General features: G+C 33.5%; 1 protein-coding gene and 1 long non-coding RNA gene across 5 annotated transcripts in view; one reads left to right on the top strand and one right to left on the bottom strand.

The window, feature by feature from the left end:
* The window catches only part of BRINP3 (BMP/retinoic acid inducible neural specific 3), a 378,132-nt gene extending 357,040 nt beyond the window's left edge, over positions 1 to 21,092 (bottom strand). The window contains exons 1-2 of one of the 4 annotated variants that reach the window (XM_030818732.1): positions 20,658 to 21,030; positions 18,988 to 19,203 (exon numbers count right to left, since the gene is read on the bottom strand). The gene's annotated coding sequence lies outside the window, so the exon portion shown is untranslated. Of the gene's footprint in view, positions 1 to 17,609; positions 18,117 to 18,987; positions 20,025 to 20,657 lie in introns of those variants that run through there. The other 3 variants (XM_003264480.4, XM_030818731.1, XM_030818734.1) reach the window with 3 other exon arrangements.
* Positions 21,093 to 21,978: 886 nt separating this feature from the next.
* On the top strand, positions 21,979 to 23,938 carry LOC105738762. The gene is made up of 2 exons (XR_004031692.1): positions 21,979 to 22,345; positions 23,558 to 23,938. It is a non-coding gene; the product is annotated as an uncharacterized LOC105738762 (long non-coding RNA).
* The last annotated feature ends 1,037 nt before the right edge of the window (positions 23,939 to 24,975 follow it).

The raw sequence follows: 24,975 nt of genomic DNA, 5'->3' as shown, positions 1-24,975 counted from the left end.
TTTCTATTATCTATATAAATGTACCATTGTCAAATGATTCAACTTCTAACTTTCAGATCTGCTGAAAAAATATTTTTATATTTTTTCTTATGAGAACTGTATCATTTATTTTAAAATAATTATAGCTTACTTACATTTATAAACACAATTTTTCTTATGTGTAGTAGTATAGTATAATAATCCTTCTGTGACTAAAAAATATTACTCATCTTTGTTAAACACACTATTTTTATTTTGCTTATCATATACATTCAAACTGGTAAAATTTAATCATTATTTTTAGAATATATAATTTCTTAATTTAAATGAGTAATTTTTCATTTCATAAAGACAGAATAAATTATTCAAACACACTACTTAAGTCCATATTACATATATCATCTGAAAGGATATATTTCTTAATTGAATAAAACTTCAGTCACACCATCTAAATGAATTTCTCTTATTACCAAATGTAGATGTGAACAAGAATATTATTGAAAAAATTCGAACAGTACTTATTTCATTCTAATAAATAACTTGGAAAACAGTTCTTTGAAAATGAAATCAGATTTTCTCCAAACCCAACAACAAATGTAGCAAATTAGGGTATATAACATCAAGAGAAAATATTCATAGTGGTTAAAAAAACGGACTCTAGACCCAAACTGCTAATGTTAAAATCCTAGCCCTGGCCGGGCACAGTAGCTCACTCCTGTAATCCCAGCAGTTTGGGAGGCCGAGGCAGGCGGATCACCTGAGGTTGGGAGTTCAAGACCAGCCTGGCCAACATGGTGAAACTCTTTCTCTACTAAAAATATACAAAAATTAGCCAGGCATGGTGTCACATGTCTGTAATCATGGCTATTCCAGATGCTGAGGCACGAGAATTTCTTGAACCTGGGAGGCAGGGGTTGCAGTGAGCTTAGATGACTCCACTGCACTCCAGCCTGGGTGACAGAGGGAGACTCTGTCTCAAAAAAACACAAAAACAAAAACAAAACAAAGCAAAACAAAAACACCCAGCCCTTCTACTAACTCTATAGATGTTTGACTTTAGGTGAGTTACTTAACTTCTTTTGTGCGTCAGATTCCTAAACTATTATAGAGGTCACCTCATCAGTCTGTTATAAAAATAGAGTGAGTTAATATTTGTAAAACCCCTAGAATAGTGCCTACCATATGGTAAGGACATGTGGTAAAGTTTTAAGTTATATTTTAGACTGGTATGAAGCCATGCCATTATACACCTTAAAATTAAACCAAACGTTTTGTACTCACACACATGATTTTTGTAATACACAAAGTGTTTTAAAAGTAGGATACAGTTGACCTAGATGGCATTTGAGGTCCTGTTCTACAATTCTGTAATTTTCCAATAGGTGAATTACCCAGAACCACATTGTTATCACTTTCTTTATCAAATGTGTTGAGCTTGTTTCACAGTCTTCATATCCCCTTATTAAAAAAGACTATATTGTGTATATTTAAGCTATATAGCATGATGTAATATGGTTACAATAGTGGAACAATTTAACATATCCATCATTTCACATTGTTATGCATGTTAACATATGGAAGATAGAAAGGTTTTCTTAAATTTTGTGCAGAGAACTACCTAAAAATATTACCAGGTAATTATGAGGTAATTATCACATAATTTGGGGGTTTAATTATTTCTGTTTTCTACTTCTGATTTTGGAAATATGTTCCCCACTTCTGTACAGAAATATTTTTTTCGGAAAGTTTGTTAACGCATAGGAAAGTCAATCCTACCCCAAATTAAGTTAATTTTGGTGATATCTTAAAATCATTGTATTTGTAAGAACTTTATAAAGATATTTTGTAATGAACAAATTGAGATATCCCAGTAAAGTTATACTGAAATAGTGTTTAAGAACTTTTTTCACGAGTTACATGACAGGGAGAAAAGTCATAATAGAATGCCTAAGGCAAGGATGTAAGCTTCTAGCCATCTTTAGGGCAAGTGGTCATTAAACTCAATATTCACCATCAGAAGAGCTTCATTACCTGGTTTGTCACAAAAGTAGATCATCGTACATTTAATTCATATTTTTATGAGTACTAATTTATGAATTATTACTAAATGACCTTAATTGGTTGCTTTATTTGGTTTGGGTTATAACCGTATTAATCCATGTGTCAGAGATGGTTTAGTAAATAGAGTTTGTTTGTTACGATGTAGTGTTAGGATATTTCGAGGTGACAACTGAGGTGAACAGCTAAACTTAGATATACTGCCAAGAAAGAGAAATCACAAGTTCCAATGAAAGAGGGTAGACATTGTTAAACTAATAATGAATTTATCACTTTTTCTATAGTGTGGGGAAATGCAAAATAGTCCAGAATTTAATATTCATAACCAAGAGGCTAAGTGGCCAACTAAGGAGATGAGAACATCAATGCACAATATTTTCTGGACCATGGGAGAGTGATTTTATATAAAAGAGAGAAATAAAAGAGAATGAAGAACAAAAAAAAAAACAAAACATTAAAATCAATACAAAATTAAAAACCTGAGTTTATGTTTAAAACATGGTGTTTAATTTATAAGTATTTATGGGTTTTTTTTCATAAAAAAGAAGTCATAAATACATATTTTTTTTTTTTTTGAGACGGAGTCTCGCTCTGTCGCCCAGGCTGGAGTGCAGTGGCGCAATCTCGGCTCACTGCAAGCTCCGCCTCCCGGGTTCACGCCATTCTCCTGCCTCAGCCTCTCCGAGTAGCTGGGACTACAGGCGCCCGCCACCACGCCCGGCTAATTTTTTTTGTGTATTTTTAGTAGAGACGGGGTTTCACCTTGGTCTCGATCTCCTGACCTCGTGATCCGCCCGCCTCGGCCTCCCAAAGTGCTGGGATTACAAGCGTGAGCCACCGCGCCCAGCCAGAAGTCATAAATATTGAAACATCTGTTTGAAAAACAGATATTTAGTATAGGTCCTATTCTTAAATTCTTTCTCACACACACACAAAAAAATTCACTGTGAAGATCACGTCATGATACAAGTTTATTTGCAAATCCTCAATGGCCTTGACAATTTGTGCAGAAATAAAATACATCAAAAATATGTTACATATATACTAATATATACTAATGCATATAATATATAATAAATGCATAAATAATATGTGTATAATATATAGTCTATAAATGATTATTCTTTCTTACTAGCTGTCAGTAGTCTTATTCCAAGGTGGTGGTACCTTACTTTTATCTAAAATAACTGATATATCATATATATTTGAAATTCATAAATATTGACATTTATGAAATATAATATTTACTATAATAATAAAAGTGAATTTCCAGTAGAACTGAAACTACAAAGATATAAACAAAATATTCGCAATCACTGAATTAAACTTAATATCCTTTAAAGTGGTGGGTCATGTCATAGCGGTGCATCTTTTAAACCTCAGTATCTTATTTATCCACAACCTAATTAGATGTCCTGTGATAATTATTACTATTTGTTAAACGATTAACATTGCCAACTGTATCATTTCTTTTTTTGTATTTGCATTTGGACTGATTTTTGCTGCTTACATATCCAAAATATTCTCTCAGGAACTAAAACCTGCTGAAGAACTTGAATATGAAAAGTCATTTCAGAAAATCATTGTACCAAACATATTTACTTTCATTTTGAATAATGTAGAACCCATGGAAAACTGAAAGACTGATACGGTAAACTCTTACATATCTGTCAGCTAGAGTCACCAGGTTTTTTTTTTTCTACCATATTATCACTCTGTCTCTTTTTCTCTTTCCCTGTCTCTCTCCCTCTCATAAATTTTTAAGTATTGGACAAAGGTATAAAGAAAATTGGCTGATTTGCCCAATGTCTGCAACCATTCTCTAAATTTCTTTTCTTGAGCAAATACTACGCTGCTCTATAAAATAGTTTCTTAACATTAATGCTTACTAATACTGAAGCTTATAAATGTAAAACTATGAATCTTCAAAATAAAATATCCAATACTCAAAATAACTATTTAAAAAGTCACATTCTTTCAAATAATATGATACGTATTATTCTATTAAATCTATTAAATTATAAATGTTAGAATCATTTATTATAAAATAAAATATTTATATGTAGTACCCCAGAATCTGTTTAAAATCTATAGCATTATATAATCATATATAACTATAATAATTTTTTTGATTATACATTTAAATAAATACTAGCTATGAAATAAATGAATACTAAATACATAATTGTGTAAGTAAATAAATGGTAGATGAGTTAAAAATATTTTAACATAAATTTTCAATACTTTTTCCACAATAGTTTATTCATTGTTTCAATTCCAATTTGGTAGAAGTAATAATGTAGAAAACCAAAATAAAAAAATAAATCTTATTGATCAATTGCAATGTGCAAAATATCATGATAAGTTTTGAGACAGAGGTGGGCCTTAAGTCTTAGTAAAGATAGTGCTTCTAGCCTCAGGAACTTACCGGTTTAGGAAGGCCATGTGGAAGGCAGGGCATATTGCCTGTGGTCATTTCTATTAGAAAACAATTCCTCTGTCAAGGAAAACTAAACATTCTCCAAACTTTTTCTGGTTTCCTTATCTCACCAAATGATACTTCCATCTACTCGAATTTTTTTTTTTTTTTTTTTTTTTTTTTGAGACGGAGTCTCACTCTGTCGCCCAGGCTGGAGTGCAGTGGCGCAATCTCGGCTCACTGCAAGCGCCGCCTCCCGGGTTCACCCCATTCTCCTGCCTCAGCCTCTCCGAGTAGCTGGGACTGCAGGCGCCCGCCACCACGCCCGGCTAATTTTTTTGTATTTTTAGTAGAGACGGGGTTTCTCCACGGTCTAGATCTCCTGACCTCGTGATCTGCCCGCCTTGGCCTCCCAAAGTGCTGGGATTACAAGCGTGAGCCACCGCGCCCAGCCATCTACTCCAATTTTTAAGCCTAACATGACTTTCACCTACCTTCTCATTCACATATACAGTCCTCAAGTTCTGTACATTCTTCCCCCTAAATATAAGATTTACCACTTTTTCTCCTCCCCCATTTTACTTGATCAGCTCATAGTATACGCTTAACAATACCAACTTTGCCTCTAAAGTGTATTACTGCAATAGCTTCATGACTAGTTTTCCCACCAGCCATGTGGCTCTATCCAATCTGTTCTTTTTACTACAGTCAGAGAGATCTTACTAAAAAGTTAAATCTGAACATGTAAATCCTTTACCCCCCAATTAAGTAATGACTTTTGTTTCAGGATATCTGATCTCTTTAAAATAACTTATAAAATTATCTTCCCTTGCTTAACTCTCTATCCATATCTTTCTCATGTATATGTGCCAGGACAGTTATTAAACACCAACTTTGTTTTCCAGCCATGATCATATACCTCATCTTCACCCCATTTTCTCTCCAAGATCTTAGTTTATGGCGGTTCCTCTGCCTGAATGACTATTTCAACTAGGATCTCTTCATCTGCCTAACATTGACCTTAAAACCTCAGACTAGATTATCATTTCATTCATAAAGCTTTTCATGACCCTACAAAGTTGGTTGGCCATTTTTTTATGCTCCCATTACTTTCCCTATGATGGTACATTTACATGACATATTTGTTTGCATGTTTGCCCTATTTCCCTGAACATCTCCTTTCCTCCAATTAGATTAATTTTGGGAGAAAAATAGTTGTTCCTATCTTAATGACAACAAAATAGTCACCAATGTTTCTGAAATAAACCTGCATAAATAAGTATTGTTAGAGTGAATGAATAAATGTTGATGAAATAAGTACTAAATTAGGGTGCAACTGGTGTTGTGATATGGCTGGCAAGACCATATCATAAAAAGAAAATTTATTCTTCACGGAAATAGAATCTACAGAGAATCTGTATCTGAATCTGCATCCGAGCTGAGTGTCAGGATGAAAATAGCTTTGGCAGTTGAAGAAAGGGAGCAAATTGAGTTATGAGGTAATGATTTTTAAGACCAGATTGTAAACATATATTGACAAGCTCAAAGAGTATCAAAGCAAAATATTCTTTAATTTTTATTTTATTTTATTTTGAGATGGAGTTTCGCCAGGCTGGAGAGCAGTGGCGCGACCTCGGTCACCCCAACTGCCTCCTCCCAGTTCCAGTGATTCTCCTGCCTCAGTCTCCCAAGTAACTGGGATTATAGGCATGCACCATCATGCCCAGCTAATTTTGTATTTTTAGTAAAGATGGGATTTCACCATGCTGGTCAGGCTGGTCTCAAACTCCTGATTTCAGGTTATCCACTCACCTCGGTCTCCCAAAGTGCTGGGATTACAGGCATGAGACACCATACCTGGCGCAAAGCAAGATATTCTTAATGTTAAAAAATGTTAAGGACAAAAATATAAAGTATTACTATTGATTATTAGCTTTGGACATAACAATAAGAGATTATCATATTATGCACAACTGGAAAACTAAGGACTTTTTCACTTATGTTCTATAATTCAATTTCTAAAGACAGAAACTATATATGAAAGTCAAACCTAGATCCTAATCAACAAACAGCCAATCCAAAATCCTCCTCTAATTGAGGAGCAAAGCGAGAATTTAAAGAATAATAATAAAGAAACAGGAATTGAATAGCCTGTTCCTCGCCATTTGGAAAATCATGCACTAGGATTATTTGATTGAGGTCTCCCTGACTACCTGGGGGGAAAATAAAGAAAGTGATGATAAAATGAAATGCTATTTTTATTTTCTTCACAACAAAATTAAAAACCTTTTTAATCTTTTTCATATACCAAGCATTTCACGAAATTTTCTTATTTCAGTTCTCAGCAGCACAGTGTAGTATATATTAAGATCTTATTTGTACTCTTGAAGTCAAACTGAATACCATAGTCTTCCTGTTGTACTCTACTGTAACCTAAAAATAACCAATTGCAAATGGAAATTTATTTCTTAGAATTTTTGAGGTCACCTTTTATAAAATAAAAATACAAATGAAAGAATACTATTATCTCAAGCTATTATAAGCAAGCAAGTGTTCTGAATAACTACATATTATGGGTTTTCATTGAGTGTTTGCTTTGTATAGTTTAATATTTTGAATTAAAGTGATGGTTTAAATCTACTAAATGTGATTTAATTAAATAAATTTTAAAACATGTACTGAAAACTCAAAAATTAGAAAACTTTCTTCTCATATTATGTATGATATTTATTGGGTTGAAAAGTATAATCATGGCTAAACTGGATTAATTTACCTGTCTGCTCCTCAGAAAAATTGTAAGATTAATCCAATAGGCTTTGATTATTCAATCTTATTATAAATTGCTTTATAGTACTACTAAAAATAAGACAATTCAACACTTACATAGTTGGTGTCTAACAATGGGAGACATAATAAAATTTCAGAGAAATGAGATGACACTAAATATTTTGCTAAAATGCAATCATACAATTTTAATTAAATTCAGCTTTTTCATGTTCTCATACAATAGATAATGACAAGGATATGAGGGTCATTTCTAACAAGTATTATTTTAAGGGATAATAATGTGAAAATTCAGAACTACAACAACAACAACAAAAAAAGAAAAATTATAACATCATTTGCCAAGAAATATCCTGGGTACAAAAAAAAAATTTTAAAGACATTGCTCTTTTAGGACATCAGTCAATACTCAAGTATTATATTCCATGAACATATTCAAACATAAATAAATAAGGTAATACATTATCTTTCTCCATGTGTAAAAATATGGATTTTCATTATTGAATGTTCACAAATTCTATATATTCTGTAGTCAGATTAGTAAAAGAATGAGAGCCTCATTATTCAATAATTTGCATCATTGCTTTTTGCTAATGATGTATAACTTCACACTTTAGTGAAATACTGATTACAATCTATAACTTTAGATTTCAGATAACTTCAAATTGTTCTTTCTTAATCTATACATTTTTTATTTAAAGGTGATGAATTTTTAGATAGCCTAACAAACTAAAATTTGCTACTGTATTTTCTAAAGATGTCAGATAATTCATCAAGATATGAAATCTTGCTTTGCACAATGTAGGCCATTCGTCCTATAAATAGGTAGGATTTTGCCATTCTATTTCTATACTCCAACAAGAGTATAGAGAAATAATTTCTTTGTCTTCTGTTGAAATAAACAATAATATGTAAAAATGGGAATAAAATAATTCTGAAATTTAAAAAGACAAATTATCACTGAATATTTCTAGGAATTATAACAAAAATTACATCTTTCAAAAAGTAAAAGAATTTGGTTTTTTTTTAAAAAAAGAAAACTAAAAATTAGTGATAATCCTTAAAGTAAAATGGTATTTAATTCCAAACATGACAGCAAACTGAATTTATCTAATGAAGGGCTAAAAAAATGGCAGAAATGGATGTTTATTTGAAATAGAAATCCCTTTTGAATTTCAAAGACAATTATCTTGGTGTATTAATAACTACCTTAAATTTTTTGAACAAGGTAAGTCATAAATTATTAAAGTAAGTAGAGACTGGATAGATTTTCATTCATGAATCTTGTAAAATTTTACAATATGCCGTTGTTATTCTTTTTAACACCTTTGTTCATATGACCAGATTACGAGAGATTTGCTGGCAGTTATTATGTTTTCATAATCCCTGGAGCCCCTACTATGTAACACACTGTCTTAGGCATAGTAACTTTTTGGAACAGGTACTGAAATGAACTGTTGTTTGTTTTTTAACTTTATAAAGAATAAATATTTTGGGGCTGCTTTATTATATATGCTTACACTAGCAGGAGATTTCCATTACATTAATTTGTTAGCAATGCATTATTATTGCACTTTTTAATTTTTCTATTCTTTTTTATTTCTTTCTCAAGATAACTGAGCTTCCTTGTCTTCAATCATATTATACCATTTAATACCTACCTTAGAAATGCATTCTTCTAGTCATATAACTCTGCTAAACCTGTGTTCCAAAAGATTATTATTCTTGTTTATTTTAGCTGATCAGGCAATATAGTGCCCTGAATTACAGCTTTAAGTGTTTTCCAACTTAATGAGGGTTAGTTAGTATTCCTCTGAGAAGTGTGTACTGCTAAGGAAACTAATCTCCTACTTGATCCTGTCAATACAGTCTTGTCCTACCAATAAAAAGGAAGTTAAATGCTAATACCTAATGGTAGAACTGATTAGAAAAATGAAGAGAAGGTAAGTTCCATTCCTTGAGTCGGCCCAGCACATAGGGGTAATTATTCTTAAAAGCCCCAAATACAAGAATCACCTAGGTTTTCTGATAAATATAAAATATCACGGTGTTTCAACGTAGATGATCATATAATAAAATATCGTTGTAAGATTCAGATTGTACTTCATTTTAATTCATAAAGAAATTGTCAGGCACTAAAGAATGAAGTTCAAATGAAAGATGTTTAGAAAGTATATTAGATTGGAAAATCTAATTTTAATATAAAATATAGGGAACGCTTTGACAAAGACTCTTTTCTGGACCTAATTCTAGTCAGGCTCCTGTTAACTCAGTTCTCAGGCCCTGAATTCTGAGCTTCTGCATTCGTCTCTATGTTGTCCAATTTTAGCAAGAATCCTGCAAAGTCAGTTTTATTTGAATCTTCACCCTTAATATATGATCCACCTAGATATCTGATTGGGTTCCTCATTCTCCACTATCCTGAAGGTTATATCTGACCACCCTGGCCTGTCTTTAGCAAGAATCCTGTTAGATCAGTTTAGCCAGAATCCCCTCTTACCCTTGATGTTTTCTCTTAGTAATTTTCCATCCACTGATCCCTATCCTGCTCCTTGGCTAGAAATTCTACTTTTTCTTACTGAGTTCAGAGTTGAGTGAAACAGCTCTCTTCCACTTACCAAACCCCATTAAAGTAGCCCACCTTGAATAAAGTCTATCCCACAAGTCTTTAACAAGTATTATGAATAATTTTTTTATTAACAGCTTCAGAAAATGTATAACAATTAATATATTTTACTACCAAAACAGTAAAACAGAAGACAGTTTAAAATAAAGATTAAAAGGACATGTAGAAATGAAGTAGAAATGTTAGGTGCAGATATCAAGATTTAATTGTTGCTATGACTGGCAACATGATTTTGCCTTTCCTGGCAGAATCTAAGAATAGAAAGTGTTCCACTTGCAAGGATAATAAATGCTTTTTGTTATTAAAAGAATTTTGTCACGTAAGTGTCAATTTAAAGAAAATGTGAAGAATATTGCCCCTGCACTTTTGGATAGTGTCCTCAATTTCAGTTTTACAAAGTTTTTTTTTTTTTTTTTTTAACAACAATCTCAAATAAAAACTAAAAGTATAAAAATGGTTCAGCAAAGATATTCATACGGCTCTAAATAATGGCTTACTAATATAATCTAAGAACAAGTCTCAATACTGGGACAAAGAAATGTTGGAGTTTGGTAACCAAATGGAAATCTCTCGATCTATAATTGCTCCCAGTAGATTAATTTTAAAAAGTGTACTGCAAATAGCAAAAAACTGTAAGCATTTTATGAGCAATGATTACATCTTTTCATTGTTATGTTCCCAGGGTTTACACCAGTGCACATAATTCATCATACATCTAATGTACTTTTTTTTAAAAAAAAGAGTCAAAAACAGAAGTGATCTACAACAAGCAAACAAAACTAACACCAAGTATTTAAATCTTTATATGCTGTTTTCCAATTGCCTCCTTAACTGCCATCTAGTAAAGCATGTCAGAACTCTGGATGTTTCTAATTAAAGAATGCCTCTTTAGCAATTAACCTTAGCACAACTTACCCAGTTGACAGAGAGGCTTGGACAGCCCAAATTTTAACCCAGAAGTTAGTTTTATAATGTCTCCAAAAGTTATATGGTGTCTAACTAAGCTTTATTTCTTACAGTAAGCATCTACTTTTATCATTCCCCAATATACAATTTCGAGAACACTTGATATTTCCAAGGACCACTTTAACTTCTAAAATAGCCCAAACTGTCTTCAAACTCAAAAGGTTATGAGATACTACTTCAAAAGAAAGGTAAATCATTTTTAAAATTTAAAAACATTTTTGAAAAACATTTTTTAGAGATTTTTGATGACAGTCTTTACATAAAAAAGAATCAGCCAAATTTTGAAAAGAAAGAAAATTAAAATGAGACATTATGATATCTGACATAGAGAGATGATTAAATATTAGCTATTCTTAGCATGTCATGCACAAACTGAGTGGTAATTTTTAAAATCATCTTATTTGAACTTGTCAAGAATTACCTTCTGAACAAATTACAGCAATCACTATTACTGGACTTATCTGAGACCAATATTTAGTAATAAATACATTTTAATTAATAGTAATTGTCTGGTTTCAGATCTTGAGCAAATTGTCTTCAGCTTTGACTGATGCAAATATATATCTAAAATATAGGAAAGCATGTCAAAATTATATCACTTCTGTAATTAAAGAATCATGTGATAATAAACTTATTTAAAGATTATTAAAAAGAAAGAAATATTTTAACAGTTAATCAAAATACTTATTATTGGAGCTGCTGATTCTTACTCGAAATCAGAATTGATTTCCTTAATTAGCAGCTGTGAATGATAGGATTAAAAAGCAATAATGACAAAAGTGATCTTTCATTTTTATTCTGGCTTATCTTACAATTGTAATTTGTTGTTTCATCTTTCAAATTGATTGAACAAGATATTTGTTAAAATTTCTTCATTTCATGGCTGGATGAAAGATACATAAGAAAACCTGCCAGAGTTCACTCTAAAAGGAAACAAGAATCCTCTGAGTTATTTCCCCCATAGGTAAGTTACTATTCAAACATATTAGCGTTACATTTTTGACCAAAATATAAAGATAGCTATACACTTAATAAGACAATAATCTAACTTTGATGCAAAAGTTCTCAAACAAGGAATTATGGATTGCAAAATTGTATATCTTTTTGGGGGTGGGAGTAGAGGAGGCTTATAAATCCATAGAGTGTCTCCACTCAAAAGTGAGTTAGTTGCATAAAACAATTAATTTAATTTAAAAAAGGTTTAAAAATTATTTCTAAAATATACTTTGAATGTCCTTTAAAAATTTTTTCAGGAGACCCTTTTTTTTGGGTATTAAGTTTAAGTTTCAATTCACGGAGAAGGCCAGATTCACTTCTCTTTAGTTCACGTTAGGAAAAATAATAATGCTGTCTTGAGTTACTCCAAATTACCTGCTGAAACTTTGAATAACTAGAAATGAGTATCTTATACATCTGATATGCACAGATTTCTTCATAATTGTATACCCATGTTTTTTTTAAATAAAATTAACAAGTTGTTTAAAAAACTCTCTTTGGAGTAAAATTGATATTTAGGGAAACAATATACTTTCTAGTTGTTGGTACTGTTAATCAACTGATAATTCATTTTCTTCTAGATTACTCAATTTTGAAACTTATAGTCTTCTTCCTCATTATTCTTTGGTATAATCTTGACAATATTACTTATCACATTTATAAAATGTACTATTACTGTGTGTTTATATATTAGTGAACTGGTCTGGATGAATAATAAGAAATTCTATTACTATAAACTCAAGTATAGTCATTTAATTTTACTGTTTTCAATAAGCTAGACTTGATCTATGTATTAACATGCTTGGTGTTATATGCAAAAATGTTAAGAAAGCAAGCATTATTTATCTTAAAATAGTATTTTGTGAAACTTTGCTGCATAATTTATTCAATTGTTCATAATTTTTCTTCTACCAATTTAGAGTGTATTTATAATTATTTAAGAAATGTTCATGTCTGAAAAAAACAGTATTTCTTCTGTGTATATACATTTACAGGGCTGAATTTTCAAACCATCAGAAATATTACCATACTAAAGTCATGAAAACCACTTTACTTATTATCTATACCAGGAACTTCCTGATTTTATTAATTTTTGTTCTATATTTACTTTAGCTATAACAGAAGGGGCTTCAGTGAGCAACATTAAATTGAATATTTAAAAGCAGTTACAAAAAATGTGTCTTAAAAATATATGCATAAGGTATTATACAGAACCCAATCATACTCAACCTTCATACAGATATCTGCTTTTTAATATGATACTGGAATAAACTCATGCTTTAATGGCTAAATTTAGTTTTTGATTTAATTTAATCACATTTTTTAGACTGGCTTACATTTTTGAACAGCATCTGAAACATTTCAAAGAAAATATTTGTTATTAGTGACAGTGAGAATTTAATAAATCTACAAAATAACAGTATAGTCATATACTGGCCACTGTTTGACACTGAAAAATCTAAAATGCGTGGTTACTGAATTCTGGTCTTCCCAACGCTAGATTGTTTTTTAATAGTGCGATATTTTAGAGATAGCTTTTAAAATTAACAAAATGCAACAGTCCAGAAAAGTTAATAAAAAAAAGCTTAATCCTGATGAGCTTGGCTGATACTCACAGAAATCAGGAAAAATAAGTCTATCTATAAGTATTCTTTCACAATAAATCTATAATGGAATATAATTGAAACACACCATTATGAGAGAATAATTCTTACACAGCAGAGAACTATAATACATTCTAATGTAATGTTCACATATTTATTAATTTAATCAATAAATGTGTAGTTTATAGATTTAATTTGCTGGAACTATAATATGGTAGCTACTTTACTAGCTATTAAAAGGAATTTGTTTTGCTTTGGGTGCTTTTAAAGGCAACCACATCTCATCTGAGTAAATTAGGGTTTAGGCATTAAAACAAATAGTTCTAAAAAAATAGTAAAAATAGGTTGCACTGAGGGTACTTTTTAACTCTAAACTTAAACAATAAAACATTGACAAATTATGAATAGTGATTATTGAAAATAACAATGAAATAGAAGAATGAGAATCTATAAGATTTCTCAGTTTAGTAGATTGCATGTCATTTTTCACCATCTCAATTTATACAACCATGGTTGAATATAAACATTTCAAAATTTGAGCACAAATATGTATTTCATGATAAAACATCAAGTAATCCAATCAATTCATTATAAATATATATGCTATATCTTTCAATTTTCGGAAAAGATATTGATTAGTAAATCATAATTGAGTTATTGCAATTATTAGAGCATCAATTAGTTACTCTTGATTAGTTATTTTGAGTATGAAATTGGGAAATGCTCCAGAACTGTATGAATGAATACTTTATTTTAAACATAAGTGTAGAGGAGTGGATTAAAAGCTTATAAAGTAAGCTTATAAAGTAATTATGAAGACTTTGTAATTGGATAGGTCTGCAGGTGAGTAATTGGATACAAATATTCTTGCTAGCTTATAGTTATGCTTTGAAAAGATAGGAGTAGAAACCTTCAAAGTTCCTTGTGAGGACATTTGATAACCAGTATAAAATGGTTATCGTGGCTATTTGATACTATTAAAAAATAAAAAATTAAGAACTTGGCCAGAAGTTCCAAGTATATCTTCAGTAGAAAGGTCGTTAGTGTTCATTATTAAATTTTATACTCAGAGACTCATTTTCAAAAAAACAGGATAGAATATTTCCTAAAATAGAATAAATATTATTAAACTATCCTCCTCCTTTTAGCAACTAAGATTATCCATTAGCAATCAATAATATTCATACAGATTATTTTTTATTTTGCTTTCCTTTAAAAATTATGAATTATTAACACAAAAATAATAAAATTATACAGAACACATACTAGTGCATGAAGAAAGTGGACAGAGTTGTACTTTGAAATGTCTAAATAAGTTTATCCAAGTAGTTTCTAAATTAAAACACCAAAAATGCCAGATGTCATCCTAATTAATTCTAGTAAACTTTATATGAGTTTGTAAAAAGCATTAGAAATTAGAAGTTTGTCTAAAGTTTCTACGTTTTTAAGTTATTACATGAAAATATTTTAATCTTGTTCTCAATTAAGAGTAGAGATCATCAGGTTGACAACATAAATCTACTAAGAAATCAGATGTCCTTTCTATTGAATAACAATAAGAAACCAATCAAAAGCAACTATTTTGTAAAGGTGACTCTACCCCAAACTGAATAAAAGCGAAGGCAAATATACTATAAATAACAACTAATACGCCTCAGGAAGTGTATTATTTCAAGCTTTTTAAATTACACATATTAAAACTGTTATACTTAATATCAAATATTTATTAAATTCATTTGACACCATAACACCACTGACCAAGAAGATTTGATACTAACATTAAAAAAAAGTTGAGTCAACATTGTTTATTGTGTGGAGATACAAGTTTATCAAAAATGTCTAATTAAAAATTCAAACTTACATGGTATCCTTTGAAAAATACATTTTATTTTCATAACATATTTGTCCTTTTAAAGCATCCACATCTCTTACATCATTTTATCTACAACTCTCTGAGGTAGGCATTGTTTTCTCCATGTGAGAGATGAGAAAAATAAATGAAGAGGGGTCAAGAAATCTTACCAGGAGTACATTAACGCCAGGTAGAACCAGAACTGAAATTCAGGAAGGAAGTCTAGGTGTACAAGCACTCTACTTTTCCCAATAACCCTTTATTACTATGTGAAAGAAAAAAACATTAAAAGCCTTAGAAGAGAACATCACTAATCATAAGCACACAATCATAATATCCAAAAATCTTTTGGATATTTTTCAAGAAAAAATATTTTTTTTTTCTAAAAACAATATGTGTGCAAAACAAATATAACACAAGTTGGTGTCATATTCCCATTTGCGCCCGAACTCTTTTAATATTAATATCCAATTTGCTAAATTACGAAGTGTTTCAGACTCTTATTCTAGTAAATAATTGCCTCTTTTAAAGATAATGTGGAAAAACTAAAAATAAACAGGAAACATAAGAAACTGAATCATAGGTTGATAATGAAACATAAAAGTTTGGAAATCCCAACAGTTGCATTCTTTGTACTTGTGGAGAGAAACCCACAAATACACTACACTGAAAATAAATACACTTTTATTTAAAGAATCCACAAATCTAGGAGTCAAGCTAATGGTAGAAATTACACCCCCCTACACACACACACACACTTTGAGTCCCAATGGTTTCTTCCTACTTAGGTTTTATTTACTTAATTATAATGTACAACAACTTTGCATGAAGAAAATCAAAATGTATAGTAGTTTATGAAAATGTACATTTCTATGATGATGATGAATTTCTTAAGATAAGATATCCTATAAGAGGATGAAATCACATAATGTTATCTGATAAAATAAAATGAAATTGACTGTTATATGGTATCATGTCTATTTCATTTGGAAAACATTATTAAAACAACAAAGATTTAAAATAAATACCTTCTCCAACCACCAAAAATGTGTGCATGTATACAAATATATATGTATACACATACACACACACACAAACATATATACAATGAGCATATCTACTACAATAAAATTGCTAAGGTTTAAATGCAAAAGTATTAGGGAATTAGAATTCATTGACAAATTACTTTCTTTAGTGGAGGAAAAACTACCTTTTGCATCCAACTAAGAAAAGCACTACAACTTTGCAGTTTTACAACCCAAAGTTACAATTATCTTTCTTATTTCTTCCAGATTTTATCAGTAAGCCATACTAGCAGAAAAATATTGATCAGGGATCTACATCAATAAATGTAAGTACTAAAACTATTTCCAGAGATAATTTAAATAATACAATTTCTTAGAGAAGAGAAAGTGTTATTAACAAGTATAGAAGAGATTTATGATGGTGTTTTAGTAATTTTTTTTTTTTTTTTTTTGCTTCACTGTGTGGAAAGTCCAGGATCCTTCAACATGTTAGCAAAAAATAACAAAACAATATCAATAATAATAACAAAGCTTATTTGAGTATTCAGAATGTGTTTGCCATTTTAATTGAGAAAAATCTGATAGTGGAAGAAATCTATTGACTGCTCAATCTACAAAACTGAAAATGTAAAAGAAATTTATTTGGGGAAGAAAACCCATAATTTTCTATTTTTTTTTTCAGTTTTCCAACTGGTTTTCTAAACCCAAAGATTTTCATACTGGGGTTGTACACTACACTGCCCTTGGGCAAGCTTTCTTCTTTTTTCCTTCTATTTTACAACCCAACCCACCCCCACCTCACGTATTTTTTCTTAAGGTGGAGAAAATAATGGAAATACCTACAAAACAGTTCTCTCGAGTAGTCAAAATTACTTTGATAGTTCAAGAAACCCTTAATAGTTCTTCACCTGTCCTTTATATATTAAGGTCTGGGACCTTAACAAGAAGCAATATTTTTAATGCATTTCTGCAACTGCCATCTTCCGTGTTTTATTAAGGTTACACATTTCTTTTTCTAACTCTCTACTCTTCCCATTTCTTCCTCTAACCTTGGTCCAATTTATGATTTTTGTAACATGGCTACACATTTAAATAAATGCACACTAAGCAGTTAAATTAATGCATGTTAAACATCTAAACTGTTTTACCCTGGTTCGTGAAGGTGAATATTAAGAAGTTATGCATCATAGCAGGACCAACTGAAAATGCATATATTCCACTGCTTGCAACACAGAAAAAATATCACATGATAGTAAAACACAAATTATATGATTGTCAAGAAAATGCATTCATTCCTTACCTGCTTAACTGCATGATGACAAACAAATCTATGTAACACGCAAAAGAAAGTCCCCAAAATCTGAATCATCTGTCTTCCAAGCTGCTGTGGCAGTTTTATACCCTGATGCTCTCTTCTTTGCTTACGTACATTTGACTAGATAGAATATTTTGAAGTGATACTGAGGTTAATTTGCAACCCTAGTCACCTTTTCCTCCTTTCAAACAGCCAGTGGGCATTTTACACAGCTCCAAACATGCATCTTATCTTCGGAGGTAGTGCCTACACGGCGTTTCCCAGTAGAATTCCTATTACAAGGAGGTTCCTTCTCTAAAGGGCTGATCACGTTCTCGACCTGGTGCAAAGTAAAAGGCTCTCCGGTTCAACTCTTGGGGACTAGGAGAACAGCCATCAGAGACTTAAACTCTCTGTCACTGTTTGGCTGTGGAACCAGCAGTAACCAGCGGCCAAGAAGCACCACCCCCTCTCCAGTGGACGCTGGAAGAGAGCGCTCCCAGTCCCAGATCTTCCTACTTCCCACCCCCACCTCCAGAAAAGAGGAAAATAAAAATAAAAGGCCAACTTTAAAGTGGGTATAATATAAGCTAGACAGATTCCAAACCCTTACTCTTCGCTTTTAACTTCAACCTTATATTCCAAGCTCTAGCTTCAAGTTGAAATCTAACTCTCTTCCTCTCTCCCCACCGCCCTCCAGATTCTTGGGAGTTGGTGAAGGAAAGGAAGGAGTGACCGTCAGCAATAATACTTTAACACAGAGCCTAAGAAGTCATTCAACAGTTCTAAACCCTACTTCGCAGTCAGACAAGGACAGTGATTAGAGTTTTATAAAGCAGGCATTCTGAGGAATCGTCGTTTACTAACATTAAATATAGCTCATTAAAATAAATAGATATTAACGCAAAAAGGTACTAAGAGACTCCAGAGATCTTGTCTATTCTCTCATACAGAAGAGGTTTGCTCAAGTTTGGCTTGAGGAAGGTTCGAAATGGAGCATTCTGGAAGGATGGAAACCCCCTGGCGCACCCCACTCTACGGGGCTGCAAATGCCCACAGCAAGCACACGTTCGCCGCAGGGACTGAGTGCAGAGGCCTGAGCTAGCAGGTCAGAGTAGGGGACACCTTTCCTACACGCACGGGTGGGTTTGTTCTCACATCAACACCAAGCCTGGGGCCAGCTGGTCAACCAGGCACCTTGCTCTCCTCCGTTCCCTGAGCTCAGGTGGCACAGGCGTTGCCGTGAGCTGCGGAGAAATCTCCACGCAGAGTCGCCTGTTGATAACCCTCCAGTTAAAACGTTCTTGGCTGCGGGAATCCCTCAGATGTAAATTTCCCTTTCACATGCTTGAGCTTCAGGTATAATACAGCAAAACGCACTTACCTAAATACCGACTGTCTGTTCCTTACTGGATCTGACTGCACTGAAAGTTTTTTTTTTTTTCTTTTTCTTTTTTTTTTTTTGGTTCCTCCCTCCACCCTTGCGCAACAACAGCAGTTCTCCAAAGAGGATATTTGAATTGAATTATATGAAGCCCTCCTTTCTTCAAATGAAGTCACGGACTCTGATGGCACTGGCTTGTCAGGCAGGACGACCGGACTGGGAAAGAGACCAGGTAGAAACTAGTGACCTAGTGACGGGTGAGGGGCGCCAAGTGGTGCGGACCACAGTCTCAACCCCGTTCCCTCTCGGTGGGAGTCAAGAGGGAAAAGCCCTTGAATCCCGAGACGGGGGGATGGGGCGACGCTGCAGCTGGAGTACTTTTATGTCTGGGAGCTAAAAGGGCTTTTGAATTTAAAAAAGCATTGCTTGGGTTGTCGCGTCAGCCATCAATGACGACAAGAATAGTTCTTTCCCAGAAATTAAAAAAAAAAAAAAAAGGAAAAGAAAAGCGTGAACAATAGGTACTTACCTCCATCTATCCCAAGAAAAGGAAATGTAGAGACCAGGAACTTGTCCTTAATTTGAGGGCGGGGGGCGGATGTTCAGAGAAAACCCTCAGTGGGTTTTAAAAATTACGGATACATGCAGGTTTGGCATTTAATGAATATCGTGCTCTCTTCATTATGTGTCAATACGTGAAGTAAAAGTAAAGATTAAAATGTTTCTCGCAACACAACTATACGAAGGGGAGGTGATAATCTTGTCAGTTAAGTCCATAGAAATGTTCATAAAAGCAAAAGGCACTGACCATATTAACATGCCTATTAAACACGGCGGGGGGGGGGCGGACAAGTATGAAGAGTGAGGCAATTAAATTTTTCATGTAATGTCTATTCTTGAATTTCAATTTATCAGAACCAAGATAATCAGGGGTTTCTTCTGATAGCTCCTCTCTGAAATGAGTACTCTGTGTCCAATTAACTGTTCACCAGCTAATTCACAAAATCAGAAATGTACTGACAAGTACTATGCCTGAATTAAAATACAATGCCTAAAATAACGTGCTTATGTGTGATTTGAAATATTTTAAGAAAAAAAAATGGTACCCTCAAAACTCACAGTCCACTTCCCACCATTCAGTGGCATTTTAGTGCTTAAGGTCTTGCTAAATTCATAAAAATACACTTTGCAACAAAGTCCTCCTTCAGTCATGTAATTGCTTATCATGAACAAATACTGACCTGAACAACCTTCTGAAGATCCGACTAGTGAACTTCCCAGACCTAGCAATTGTCAGAAGGTCTCTTTTAAGCTCTCTCTTAGATAAACCTATAAAATGTGACCTTTCAAATGGCACAGGAATGTGTGCCAGGAAGGGTTAATGGGGGTGGGGGGATTAATGTTCATGTAACCTGTAATATGAGGACAGATATTTGAAAAATAAAGAAGGTAAAAGATATTGGGGTAATACATGGGATATTGGGGTAATACATTACATGAGATATGTCTTAGTGCAGTTGCCACTAACATACTAATTAATAAATATGGCCATATGGATCTTTCAGTTCCGAAAGTAATAAAAATGTGAAAAATGAAATACTTCAACAAAACAGAGCTTATTAAAATAGCAATAGTTAAATTTCAAGTAACAGATAAAGAGAATAACTTACCAGAGGAAATTTCAGGAAGCTAGAAGACTGTGAGAAAAATACATCCAGGATTCAAATAGACATTCCATGATCTTCCAAATCAAGGTAAAGTAGTGAGCTGCAGGGTAGTAGGACTTTAAAATAATCAGCAGTTCCTGGTGGCATGTAATCAAGTAAAAACCAGTTACACAGAGAGCCACGAACCCCCAAGGCAAGGAAGCAGAATGTGAAAATGCTTTATATGGGGGGGGTGGGGAATGGTGGGGGTGATTCGTGGTGATCCTTAAGCAAAGTGAAAATTTACAGGCTGTACATCCCCATACAGTGGGGAAAGGCAGAAGCTGTGTAACCCCAGAGAACAGGAGGTGGAATACAGATAAATCTGCAAAGAGAAGTAAAAGGATGTGTTGAAGACAACGAGATAAAGAGAGAACTAGTGAGCAAGGCTGTAGTCATCCTGATAGATATAGCAGCAAGAATGATTTAGGCTGCTGGGGAGGATCCAATGAGAATTCAAGAGGGCACCACTTCGGAAATCCTGCTCTGATCTTCCCACTCTCAGTTCTTTAAGAGTTACCTGCGTTGGGACCATTGTCATTAGGATTAATAGTATTCCATCAGTGCATTTCACTAGTATTTCCCTTGAACATTTTCACTCGCAACAACTGAGGGAGGCGTAGTAAGGAAGCCCAACACAACCAATTCCCCCACTCCCCAAATAAACCACTACGACCGGTCACATTACGATGACCAAATCATCAGCGATTTGCATGAGGCGGCGCGGGGTGGGGGGTGCGGGTGGTGGTCGAAGGGCTGAAGATGCGGATGAGGCCGAGTCGCTAGGCGCTTTCGGGGGCGCTGTGCCGGGGAGGCTTAGGCAAGGGGACGGGGAACCGTGGTTAGATGCAGCAGCGGCGGCAGCAGCCCTCCCAGGTCCCACTTCTTTGGCGTTCCTGCTGCCTGTGACTCAAGGCAATTGACTTCCATCTGAACCCTCAGCTCCGAACGCCTTGCATTAGAAGCTAGAGCTTTGGAGGTTCTGAGGACGGTCCCTGGGGAGCAAGTGGTAGGTTTCGAGGCGCCCGCTTCCCCTCTGATTCCTGCAGTAACTGAGGGAGAGTGTGCTAGAAATGGCTTTGCTGCCGAATGCATTATCTTGCCATTTTCGTGTCCGAATACTGAACAAACGATCGCCTGATCGATCGGTAAGATTAGCTTTATTCCTTCTCCCTATTCCTCTCCTTGGCCCCATTCCCTCTGCAAGTCCAAACCCCAATCTCTCTCTCTCTCTCTCTCTCTCTCTCTCTCTCTCTCTCTCTCCAGGAACTTCTTTTTTCTCTTTGAAACCGGCTTCCCAAGGGAACTGCCTGTGTGACTGAGAGGCTAGTAATCTGTTTGTAGATGATTTATATTTTGGCTGCAGAATGAATCCCCCTCCCTGCCCGGAGTACTCTCCTTAGAGAAGATCCCCCGCCCCCTCCCCATGGGTTCGCTCTCAGAGCTCGGATCTGTATAAAGAGCGCTGTGGGAGTCTTTTGCCCTCCGCTCTAGCTCTATCTTCCTCCGGACCCCGAAGCTTAAGAATTATCCGCCTCACTCTCTTTTTTAGAAATAGGAGGGAAAGGTAGAGTGGAAATTGATTTCTTGCAGAGACTGAGGCGCTGAATGATAGAGGGAATAAACATTTGCCCTGGATAAAAATGTTCTTGGTAAGTAATCTTATTTTCTGCGGTTGAAAAAGAAACAGATTGCTTCTCACTGCCCCATCCCCCACTCCATTCATTTATTTGCTCTCTGTATGTAAATCACGAGCTGGGTCAGTGGAAATTTTCTTTTCCTCTTTCCTAGGAGAGTAGTAGCTTGTTAGGGTGAATTTGAAGTAGAGGATTTTAAGGAGACAATATGAACGCTTTAAGGTCCTTTATATCCCGCATTAAAAACCCAAAGACAGATAAAGCAGTTAAATCCCTGTTTGTTTCCAAAAGTGGTATTTAAGTATTTCCCTTATTTCCTACTAACTGTCTTTGCTTTCTGAAAATAAAGAAAAGAGTTTTAGGTAGTGGGCTCATGTCTATGCTTTTAGTATATCTTGGCCATGTTCTGAAATACAATTTCAGTTCCAAAATTAAGAATGGTTATTTTTCACGTTTCGCAGGTAAATTAAAGCTATAGAAACCACTTATTAAATGTGCATCTCGGTTCCAATTATTGCACCAGATACAAATTAGTAGTATCCACAATGGCTATTTGCATATTGTGGTGATACTATAAATTCATAAAGCCCTCTGGTTTTCCATAAGTCTATAGCACCCCCAGCCTGTGCACGCTCACAATGTGAAGAGTGGATAGGCGTAGCAGTAGGGAAGAAGCCAAAGAGCTCTTGATTGTGCTTACATCATATGTCATTAAGTGTGGAGAATAACATGTTTTGCAAATTGTGTGAACTTGGTTTTCAAGAGTAAGCTGACCATTTTTGATGCACGAAATTAAGGGATATTTGCTCTCAGAGAAATCATTGCATTTTTAGTTATAAAATATATTTTACTGGTAAAACATTTAAATTAAACTTTTTTGTCTATTGTTATTATCCTACCGTAATTTATTATCCTCTAAATTTAATGACAAAGAATAAGCTAATTGGCACAAAATGCATTCCTGATGAAAACAGGATGGCTGAAAAATCATCTGAAATGTATAATATTAAAATGTTATTGGTAAGATAAACTTCATTTTAGAAAATCAGTATTCTAGAAATCAGTAGTATAAAATTTCAGAAAAGAGGTAGTCAAGTGGCATATTGCAAGACAAAATATGCATGTTCTCAACTATCTATACAGTCTTTATAGCCATCAACATTTGCAGGAGAAAATAAAAATCACTAAGGGCATGTTGGTATAACATTGTTTTCTTTCTCTCCTCAGGCTGTTGTCCAGCTCTAATGATGTCCTAGAGAAGAAGTGTTTCTTCTGTTGTCTCATTTTACTAAGAGGATGATGTCTGTGTATGTCTCTGTGTTTTAGAGAGGCTGACAGATGCTGCTAAGAGGATCTGAGGTTCACATAAAGAGGATGAAAATTCTGAATTACTTTCATTGCAAATAAACCTTAACAACTGTGAGAGTTAGAGAGCATACTTTTCACAGAAGACTTTGATTTGCTGCCTGAAGCTACTTACATAATTTGCTATTCAGAGAAATGCATTTGTTTATTGAGGACCCACTCGGACTTAAATTAGAAAAATGTAACATTCAGATTTTTATTTTATATGTGAAATAAATGTGTGATTGCTGTTCTTAAAATTTTTTTTAAAAAACAAGATAACAAGAATATTAATTTTGTGACCCATAGTTCATGAACTTTAAACATGTTTACAGCATTTAAAGTTTATTTAACAATTTAAGTATTTGAGCACTATACTAATTCATATGGTTACATTTGATCAACTCCTTCATGAAGCCATAGGCTTTATATCTCCTAGCTGCCTTTTACTTTCAGAACAAATCTGGTTTATACTTAGACTGCTCCAAAAGTTATGCATTTTAATTTTATGTTGAGAATGTCTTTCTTAGATAATCACGGTGCATATTTGCAGCTAGTGCTTCAGTACATTTTATATTATTGGTAATGCTTTTGTTAGCCGTCCTGGTGCTGCCTTCTTATAAGAACTATGTATGAGTACCAACTAATATATTTCTTACCTATAACCCACTAAAATTTCTAATCTAAAAGCAATATTCAAGATACATTTTATTACAGAAATTGGAAAGCAATTTGCCTGGGAAGCAAAATGTTGATATGATTCAGGTGATTTTAACATTAAATCTAACTTGTAACAAAAATGGGTTAAAGATAAATAAATTGAGACTATTATTTGCATAGCAAAGAAAGTCGCATATGACCCACACATTTATGCACATGTAATTAATTTCAATAAAATATTTATATTTATTCATTTTCATCTATGCTATGTTTACTTTGCTTTTAGAGTTTTCTCTTTGAAAGAGTCTAAAATTTTAAAAATACCTATGTATGCAGGGATATTCACATTTTATTTTGTAAGATCAATAATGCTGCTAAATAAACTGGGGCTAATGTGTTCAAGTTTCATAAAAAGTGTGTTGGAACTTGACATTAGGGATCATTTAATCTTATCGCTCATGATGAGGAAGAAGTTAAAAACCAGAGAGGTTAAGTGATTAGTGTAATCATACACTAACTAATAACCTAAGGAACTTTAAATGCAGGTTTATTAACTTCTTAGCTAGTGTTCATTCTATATTAATTACATTCTATTACTAAGACAGGCATTGTTTGAGAGTGGGCCTAGGAAATAAGTGAAA

Source organism: Nomascus leucogenys, chromosome 9, assembly GCF_006542625.1.
Source record: "Nomascus leucogenys isolate Asia chromosome 9, Asia_NLE_v1, whole genome shotgun sequence".
NCBI classification, from domain to species: Eukaryota; Metazoa; Chordata; class Mammalia; order Primates; family Hylobatidae; genus Nomascus; species Nomascus leucogenys.
This window is presented reverse-complemented; position numbering and strand designations above follow the sequence as displayed.